This window comes from Montipora foliosa, chromosome 10 (assembly GCF_036669935.1).
Source record: "Montipora foliosa isolate CH-2021 chromosome 10, ASM3666993v2, whole genome shotgun sequence".
NCBI classification, from domain to species: domain Eukaryota; kingdom Metazoa; phylum Cnidaria; class Anthozoa; order Scleractinia; family Acroporidae; genus Montipora; species Montipora foliosa.
The window spans coordinates 34,978,143-34,988,877 of record NC_090878.1 but is presented as its reverse complement, the minus strand read 5'-3'; the positions used below and the strand labels follow the sequence as shown (position 1 = coordinate 34,988,877).

The 10,735-nt window shown below is 38.3% G+C and overlaps 1 pseudogene; it reads right to left on the bottom strand.

Annotated features, from left to right (window-relative positions):
• Window positions 1-6,467: 6,467 nt before the first annotated feature.
• LOC137972837 (uncharacterized) lies at window positions 6,468-10,497 on the bottom strand (annotated as a pseudogene).
• Between the last annotated feature and the right edge of the window lie 238 nt (window positions 10,498-10,735).

Below are 10,735 nucleotides of genomic sequence, written 5' to 3'. Positions count from 1 at the left end.
AAGAACTTGCAAAAAGTAAATCTGAATTAGGAGATAAAATTAATACTGTACGAAATGCTATTATACAGCATGATTTGAGTCAAAAAACAAGTCAAGCATCGTTTTCAAAGGTGTTTAAACCAATAACAACAAAACTTGATAATGTTATCACAAGTAAATTAAAACTACCTCCAACAAATAGACGACCATTGTAAAAAGGTGAAGTTCCTAATTATGGAATTAACGTTGAGAATGAAGGTGAAGACATGAATCTTGATAATTTATTTGATGAAACAGTATTACCACGGCAAGAAAAACAACTTGTACCAAAGCCACCAACTTATGAAGAATCATTAAAAGATATATTGGAAGGTCAAAAACAAATTTGTGTTGATCCTCAATATTTTCCAGAAACACAAGATATTCCTTCTAAATATGAAGAAGAAGCTGAAAATGATTATGGATAAGACGATGAAGATATGGACAATGAGATATTAAATGATCTTCGTATTCAAAATTATGATACTGTTGAAAAGGTACTAAATCAACATGAAATGACTCAACAAAAAAACAAGATATATTATTATTAGTGTGCTAAAACAAGGAGAAATCAATTGAAAGGTTATAAATCACATGTCACAAAACAATTCAAATGTGGTAAAATTACAGGAGTTACGAGACAAATGGGGAATAGACGATGCAAGAGTGACATTGAATGCATATATAAATCATTATGAAAATAAAGTCAAAACAATGAAAGGTTCTGGAATTCGAAAAAAAACAAAGAGCTGGTAATACAAGCATTGATATGCATAATGAAACAAGAAATATAAGTGAAAGAAACCGACGTTTCGGTGCATCTTGCGCCATTATCAAGGTTACAAAGATAAAATGGGGTTTGTGAAAAGGCTAAGTTGAAAAGAATTTGCATAAAAGAGTGCCAAGCTAATTACATGAATACTTTAGCACGAAGAGAATCCGACTGTACATTCAATGCTGGTTTAAGATATTGAATACACAGCATTTCATGAACAAGGCAGTCAAATTTGTTCGTGCATTTCTTGATTACATTGAAGCGTGCTAAGAAATTGTTCGGAACAGCAGTGTTATGTTCTTTGCAATAATGCCTGTAAATAGATGACGCCTTTTGACGGTGTCCCTCGACGCGCGTGTGAAGGTGGCCCTTTGTGTACCCGACACAACCTGCATCGCACTGGTCACACTTAAATAAATAAATAACGCATTGCTGGGTTACGATGTTAGGCTTGGGCTCACGCAAGCTTAGATCTTGTTTAAGCTTGCGGCTGGTAAACACGGGTTGAATGGTCTTTTGCACCTTGCTGCTAAGATCTCTAAGTTGTCGTTTGACAGACACTGCAGCATCCTGATCTTTATAGGGGATAACTATCCGGATGGCGTCATCGGTATGCTGTTTAGGCTGGTCCACTGCGACTCTCGAGGTGATAAACCTGTTGATGACGGAATCAATAAGGTGATTCGGATACCTCAGCTTACGGAAAACTTCTGTCAGACGTTCACACTCTTCTGAAAAATGCGCCCAAGATGATGATTTCCGGTGCGCACAATCAAGCATAGTGACGAGCAAGCCATGTTTGTAGCGGCTGTCCACATGGCTATGATAGTGCAGGAGTAGCCCTGTGTTTGTCGGCTTAACGTAAACCTTTGTTTCAACACATGGTGCGCGATTTAGAAGCTGCATCCCAAGGAAAGGGAGCATCCCATTTTTCTCTACCTCCATAGTGAAGTTCACGGCGCTATGGGCGTAGTTCAGAGTATCCAAAAATTGTGTAGCCGCTGCCAGATCCGGCATCCTGACTAGAGTGTCGTCTACGTAGCGGCGGTAAAATTCTGGGAGTTTTCCTTGACTTTTTAGGGACCCTTCAATAGAGCACATAAATAAATTAGCCAAAAGGGGTCCAAGGGGAGACCCCATAGCTACTCCATCGGTCAGTTCGTATAGGGCCCCGTCGAACTGAAACAGCTGCCCCTTTGTAGCAACGTGCAGAAGATAAACGAGATCAGTTCTGGTCAAGTTTAGATCATACGTGTCATTGAACCAGTTGTTCTCGAAAGCTTTCCGTGCCAGGATGTCAATCGTTTCGTCTAAGGGTACATTTGTGAAGAGCGATGAGACGTCATATTTTCATTTTTGAAGACAAGGATATCAGTGATGGTATGTTCGTTTACCGACAAGGGCTTAAGCATAGCACCAAGCCATTTAGCAAGGGCGTAGTTGTAAGGGCCCGTAGCAGATAATATAGGACGCATTGCTAATTGCCTCTTGTGGGTATTGGGCAACCCCTATAAGTGAGCCAGTGTTGATCCGGTAGGTCGAACGGAGTCAGCAATCGCCGATGGTAAAATTCTGCGCACTGTTGAGGAGACATTTGTTCAGGAGGAGGAGACATTTGTTCAGGAGACTTGAACATTGCAGTAGAAAACAGATAAATTGTGATGGATCGATCGAATTCTTGAAACTTTGTCAGAATTTTGATCTAACACCAACATTCGCTAAAGTTGATAAAGATAAGCGATCAAAATGGAAGTCATCGTCTGAAAACTTCTCTAGGGACGTTATTAGGGAAGAGCTAAAAGAGAAGTTCAAGCAGAGTTCAGCCTTGAAGCGTGAAATCAACTCCATCTATGATGAGATTCGTCAAAATTGCAGTTCTTTGCGCTACATTTGTATTCTCCGCTATTAACAAGTGGAACACATATTGGAAGTAAACTACCAAATTTTAGTCGAGATACCGATGTATTAAATATTCATACCGATTTCATTAACGATAGTTTAGTTGACAGACAAGATACTGATATTATTTACAGTCTTAGTACTAGTTTTTTACAACCTAGTAATCCTTTTACATTAGAACCACGAAGAATAACATTTAATCCCAATATATATCCTGGTCATTTATTCTTACTGCCTGTACGGTTTGTAAAAATGTTTCCGGTTGCTGCTTTAATAATTAAATCATTTTCTTTTTTTTCCCCTATAGAAAAAATTATTGCCTAACTAATGACCTCCACGGTAAATTTTGCGCTAAAAACCAATATCGCATGAATCACGAAGCGATGAGTGCGACATCGTTTTTTCCAGTAAAATTCTCTTTGCAATTCACCAGTTTGGCAATAATTTTTTCTTGAACCGAATGAGTTTTAAAAGAAAACAAGCATTAAACACAACCTCAGCGAGCGAATTGAAAAGGAAAAAAACCATTTCAGAGTCAACTGTCAATAGCCAGCGAATAGGAATCATGCTAAAATTAGAAGCCATAAAAAAATCTTTGTCAGTTCAAGGTCAAAGAAGAGTATTACTAATGTACTTTATTCCATTTTATCTCTGAAAACAAGATCATTCATATTTTGATCTCTTTCATTGAAACACGCCAGGTTGGGTTGGTGTAAGAATTGGCAAACTACGGCAATGCAACCAAGAAAGGACAAACTTCAAACACGATCTGCGCCAACACTTAAATAACATTTGTTTTTAAAGCCAAAAATAATTTGGCCTTAAACAAACTTCTGAAAACACAAGCTACTGAGATTTCTCCCTAATTTTACGAGAACTCATTGCGAATACGTATTCATAGCATAAGGGCACAATTGTTTTGTCACTGTCAAGGCACAACGAAAACCAGTTTGGCAAATGGATTAAAAAAGCACTTGTTATCATTTTAGAGCAAAACAAACAAACAAACAAACAAACAAATCAACTTTTTCTTTATGTCCAAAAGAGTAGAGATAATTGTTCTTTAATTCCAGTTGACAATAAACATTCGATTTTCATTCCTGAAAAAAGGAAGAACCGATTACACCACCTTTTAAAAATACGCGTCCACTTTAAATAACGCATCCGTAAAATTAACAAACGGTTTAGTGCCCAAGGAAAGAATTTGTGTGCTAAGTATGACCTATTTCTGGTATTCTGCTTTGTCGTTGTCGTTGTCTTTCGCTCAGTCCTTTTTTCTGTTCTAGACATAGGTCCTCCAGGTATCATGTAACCTTATCAGAGCTTCTAAAGAAAAAAGCTGTTCTAAGCAAATTAAAAATAAACACTCAGCTTTAAGTTAACATCCCGCCGATGCTTGACTTGAATAACTGTGTAGCCAGTAGTGTGGACCAGAGATATGTCAAACTGGATGGAAACCAGCAAAAAGTGCAGAAAGAAAACCTCTTCCCAACCATTTTTCACCTGAACACGAAAAGCGTTTGACTGTGCAAGAACTTTCGTTGATCTATAGTATGGTCGTGTAGCCACGTCGAGCCACAGAAAGCGCGCGAAAAATGAAGCCTCACTTATGTTCAGGTGAGTTCACCTAGGTTGAGCCTGCAGTCCCATCGAAAACCAGTACCTGGTCAGCGGTCAACTTAAAAAAAAAAAAACAGTTGACCTCAGTGAGCTTTAGCTTGAGTCCACGATATGGTCATGTGATACTGGTCAGCGGTTACCTTGTTCTGACTTCTGACAGGTGACGATTAATCAAAAGATGGATGTCCAATAACAAAGATATGTGCTGTAAACTAGCATGATACTGGTCACATTGGCATACATGGAGGGGTGGACGGACGGACGGACAGACGGATGTATTTACGGACGTTCATGACGTCATGGCTGCAAAACCAAATTTTCTCGCATCGATGGGTTAACATATTTTTGTAACAATGGTGCTCTGCGCAGCGGATCTCCGCCATCAACAAAACTACTATATCATCAATTAGAATGTGGATAACAGTTGGAAAAAGAAGAATACTTGATCTCAATGGAGACGATGTTAGTTATTCGTTAATTTTAAAAAGAGTGGAATAATATAGCACACCGATATAATGAAACCATACGAATTTAAAAGATTTTACCATCCACGACTTGGTAAAGTTCTATATAATCACAAATGATCTGGTATAATTATTGATAACACTTTTAAACCTATGAAAGCTATTGCATCTTCAGTTTTCAAAAAAGTAGCTAAGCTAATGGCAAAAAAGCATTAGAGTCAAATGTATCACACGCTAATGATAAAATAGGTAAAAAAGGTTGTTGAAAAATCTGGTGATTTAATCATGAAACAGCTTTCTAGAATGAGACAAGGACAAAGAAAACGACAAAAATAATGCTAATTAAACCTATGAGACAACAAGAAGAGTAATATGATTTCATATTGTCTTATTTCTGGAAGTGGTGTTAAAATAAGGCGTTAATTTTTTTTGATATAATTATGTAATGTAATAATATAAATGGCTTTTAGAACAAGTGAATTTTTGCAACGAAAGGAGTATGTTCGTTTTCAATTAGATGATGTTATAAGAACTCCTGGTAATAATCAACATCAAGAAAAAAATGGTTACAAATTTACAATAAATGATCGTAGTTCTTTTTCGATTGGTATAATGGTTATTTTAAAGCTCGTTTACGTTCTAATTCGCTTCGCTCAAACGAACGTAAAACATTTTACCCTTAAATTCCCGTAATACAAACAAATACCACGAGAAATATGGTAGGATGCGCAAGCGTATCCAAAACAGTTTATTATAAGATAGAAATTACAAAAAGAAATTGTTACTGCACTTTTTTTTTTTTTTTTTTCTACAACTCTTTAGATACTACTGTATGCAGAAACTAATCTACGCTCCATAATACGTTACAAACCTAAATACTTAGTTACATGCAACCTGTTTTCAAGGCTTTCTTCAACATACATATCCTTGGCAGAATCAGATTTCCACCTACCAGGAATTTTAAGTAGTCTTTCTGGAATCGAATTCCTACTATAGCGTACGGCAGCTGTAATGCCACCGGATCTTTAACTATGAAGACCATAAACATTAGGGTTGTATAGCCCAGCTGACTTAAGGTATCCCTTAAGATATCTCTACAGGTAGTATAAGAAATCTTTCCGCTCCTCAGGGTATAGCTAGAAGTACTACGGTGAAAAACAATTGGTCTAAATAAAGGGAGAGGACTGTTTAAGTCAATACCAGATAAATCTAAATAACGCTGTAAAACACCAACAGGACAGTACTTAGATCCAGATGCACTAATATAGACGAAATTCCCTTCCCTATAAACATCTGTTTTACTACGAGGCACAAAAATTCTTATATAATCGCTGTGAAATTCGATATGCTCCGGAACGATATTGCATAATTCGTCATAACGAAAAAACCCTGCGAAGGCTAAAGAGCACAACGCAGCAATACGGAGATTCTTTAAATTAGCATCTTTCCTGTTATGAATATCTAAAATACGCCTTATAATTTCTGTGGAAATAGGCTTCTTTTTCATAACTGGCTATGACTTCTGGCGTTTAGCGGATTCGACGACATTTCTGCAAAATTCGCTATCTAAAGGATTACGATCCAAACTAGGGACAAAAGAATGTAACCATTTAAGGGCCGCATGGGCTAAAATTACTGAGGAGCTAGAAGCGGAAGACTGCTGAACTTCAAACAAATATAGAGAAACAACACTAAGAGGAAAAGGTAACTGCATGTTGAACAGACTTTCTGATAACACGAACGTAAGCTTTAGTGGTCGAGTCCGACCTGGACTTCAACATAACATTTAGCACTTCATAAACGTTGATTGAAGAAAACTGTTGAAAGCCTTTCCAAGAATTACTTGATAGCATAATCTGTAAAGACAAGAACAAAACATACATACTAGAAGAACAAAAGAAAGACAGAACATCCTTTAATAACCGTACAAAAATCAGTCATTGATGAGGCCAGTGCCACGTAAGACGTTAAATGATCGTATGGGCCAATGCCGCGTAGATCAACAACCATTGATGAGGCCAGTGCCACGTAAGACGTTAAATGATCGTATGGGCCAGTGCCGCGTAGATCAACAACCATTGATTAGGCCAGTGCCACATAAATCAACTATACTCCTATTAGGACAGCACCATATGAAATGACAGACCAAACATTAGGCCAGTGCCTTACAAATAAACGGCATACTGCCTTGGCCAGCGCCAACAACTGAAAAAACATAGGCTAGTAGACACACCGTCCAATAAATTAATCAGTAAATTTTAGTCTAACGGCCTTCTGAGATTTAAGATAATGTAATACGCGTGGGATGATACCAACTGGATGGACTACTAAGCAATTTTCCCCTCCAAGAGATTGAAAGAAAAATCAACACCCGAGGAATTGGGATTCCAAAACCTCGAGAAATACCTGGGGATCTTGCGGTTATAATAATTTGCAAAGCAATCTACACTATGCGGACCCCACAAGCCATCGAGAAAAAGAAAAAATTCTTCAGTAATTTGCCAATCATCAGTATCAATTAAACGACTTATATAAACAGCTTGTTGATTCGAAGTGCGAGGGATCCACTGTACATCTAAATGAATTCCCGATCGGATACAAATATCAAAAATCCCTCTGGCCATTTGTGCAAACCTAATTTCATGCTGCCCACTTCAACAATCTGAGCAGCTACTTGGCTATCCGTAAACCACTTAACATGTGATCCAACACTGAGGCAAATGATTGCAAAGAAACTCAATAACAGACAGTTCTCTCCACATTGAACTTTGACCTCTCTCGTTCTCCGACCACGTTTTGTGGCACACAAAATCATTGTTAAAATCAGTAATTGCTCCACCTCCGGTGGAACTGGCGTCAGAATACACAAAATAACTTGGTACCTTACTCACAAAGCAATACCTAGTGTTGATATTAACCATACTTTCCTTCCAGAAATACAGTTCTTCCTTGCAGTAATCGTCAAGAAGGGATATAGAATCCCAATTATCCCTGCACGCGGTGGACAAGACACAATGTCTGGTCATTATCCTGCCAATGTTACCAACTACAGGACAGGTAGAGATAACTTGACCTGTGAAGGAAGACAACTCTCTCGCGGTAACTTTGAAATCGGCTTCAATAATATGATCAATTGAGTTAATGATCTTAACAATTCTCCTTTCCACAATTTAAAAGTACCTAATGCAGCATTCCAGGTAATACCCAGCCAGTCCAATACTTGGGTGGGTTCCCATACCGATTTATCTTCATTGACAACAAAACCTGCGTTGCACAAATCCGCCCTTACAGCCCGGGCCTTAATGAGACAACTTTCTCTATCCTGAACAATCGCCCAACCATCATCCAAGAAGATGGCTTTACAAAGACCCTGTACTCTCCAATAACTTCAAAACCTTAGTAAAAACCCAAGGGGCAGAGGACAGACCGAACGGGAGCACAGAAAAAACATAAAATATTTCCTTAATGGAATCGGGCGCACGCCATGAAAACCCCAGAAAAGTTTGGTGCTCTTGTGCAATGTCTACATGATGGTAACCACTTTTTAAATCGAAGGAAAACATGAACCCATCCTTCACAAAATAAGACATAGCAATTTTCCAGTCCTCTTACTTAACACTTTGCTTAATTAATGACTTGCTGACATGACGCAAATCGAGAATAAGCTCTTCTTACCGCATGGTTGTTCAGAAACTGACAAAGGATTTGCAACAAAAGGCTGCTCATTAACCAAACGCACCCGGTCTGAATTAAGGAGCTCAAGAACAGCTTGATCCACAAAAACAGCATAAATACAAGCCGACTTATTATTTTTCAGTTTTACGGCCAACGGAAAACTAATGAATGGCAGTCTGTAGCCATTTTCAATAATAGACAAAATGAAATCCGGAGCACCTATAGATCTGCAGAAAACTAAATTATTCTTCAGATTACCCTTAACACGTAATGAATGTCAGCTTTCAAGTTCGTAATCCTGTGTAAACTGATGTACCTGCGCCAAGGCATCATCATTGCTTTTGTTGAGCTGATTGGCCTGAGGTTGGCTTGTTGTAGGAGATTCCAGGGAAAGAATTGTAGCTAAGGGGCTGGTAACTTCCCGGCCAGAACAAGGATTGGCAGTCCTTAGCCCAGTGTCCAAATTTGCCGCATATGAAACAGCGGAAGATGTCGCCAAAAGCGTCTCTACGGCCTGAAAGATAAAGGCAATGACGAAACCTGTAGTAAACGGGAGGTGGGGGGGGGGGGGGGGGGAGGGGGGAAGGCTTAAAGCAGAACGTAAAACATTTTACCCTTAAATTCCCGTAATACAAACAAATACCACGAGAAATATGGTAGGATGCGCAAGCGTATCCAAAACACCCATGAACATACAAAGTATAGAGGAGACTCTTTATCTTATACCACGAAAAAGTTGATTATCAGTGCCCAAAGCAATTCTTGGTTTCTTTCCACGATCACTGGAGAGTTGTTCTTTTTGGCGTCTCTTGCGACTCGCAGCTTCCCTTGCCTTCTTAAGACGTTTTTCATCTTCGGAGCCGGATGCAAGTTCGTCTGACTCGTACTCGGCTACGACCTGCCAGCCGTCCATGCTTTTATCAGCGATTTTTATCAGCTTCTGCCGCTTTCGAATACGTTGCCTGCCTTCTTGGGAAAGCTTCTTGACTTGCGACAACTTTGGCTCGATGCTTTCACTCTCGGTTTCAATACTTTCCAAAATGGTATCCAGCTCGGCATTAAGCTCAAATTGTTTCTGGTTTCCTTTGAACTTTAGCTGCACAACTTCTTTATCTAACTTACTTCTATGCTCGATTTGCTTTCCTTTGTCTTCTAATTTTTTTTTTCTCAAGAAAATCTTTGAACATGGAAAAGACTTGATCAACGGCTGCTGAGTTGCCTCCACTGTCACCCGAAGACGTTTGGAATACTTCAGCCGAAACGGACGAACCTTCGCTCTGTATCTGGTCGTTGGGTATCACACGAATAGATGGGCTTAAAGCAGAAAGATGAATAAACTGTATGGAACCGCAAGCGTGAATGGTACTCAAGAAACAGCGGAGGGTATAAATACTAATAACTGGCCAATCCCTGACAAACATGAAAAACAGAATGCACAATAGTGGGTGCGGCAGGTGTGAAATGAAAACACCGCAACTAATTACTTGGAATACCAGCGGAAAATATATTTTCAACTTCAAAGAATTGCCAATGGAGCTGGTTATGCAGCTGCAGATAGGATAACAATGATAAATGGTTCACATAGTCTAATCAAACATCTTATGATTAAATCAGCTGGAAAAATTGTTTATGTTACTGATAATCTTCATAATGTAACAATTGTAAAAAATCTGCTTGAGTATTCCTTTGATTATTCAAGATCAGTAGGTAAAAATAGCTTATGGTACCTTGATACGAATAATACTACTGCTGATAACAATCTTGGTTTTGATTCACGAAGATTGCTTTCTCAAGCTGTTAATAATGATGGTACAGGAGGAGCTTAACATATTAATGTGATTATTCCTCTTAAACGTTATAGCTTTTGTGAAGAATTAGAAAGTAAAATGTTAGTTCCAATGCAAATACAATTTAGTATCAAATTAAATGAAGACAACGAATTAATTCACATGGCTAATGGAACTGATGCCAGAAGAATTGTTTTAGAATTATGGTTGCCAAAATTAACTCCAAAAGACATTGTGTATTCCAATTTTATTACCTCATTCATGGAAGAATCAAAGTGGAATATATGAAGTCAGTCAGCCAACACGAACCTGTGGTTATTTTCAAATATCAGCAAGTAGTGATACTGTGAAATGCGTCTTTGTATATCTTACCTTGAAAATAATGGATCAAGGCATGAAGAAACAACACCTTATAAAATGGATACTTTTTCATTAGATGGTAGAGGTTCTCTTTAATAATTGTAGGCTTGATTATGGAAATGGTTTTTTTTATCCTG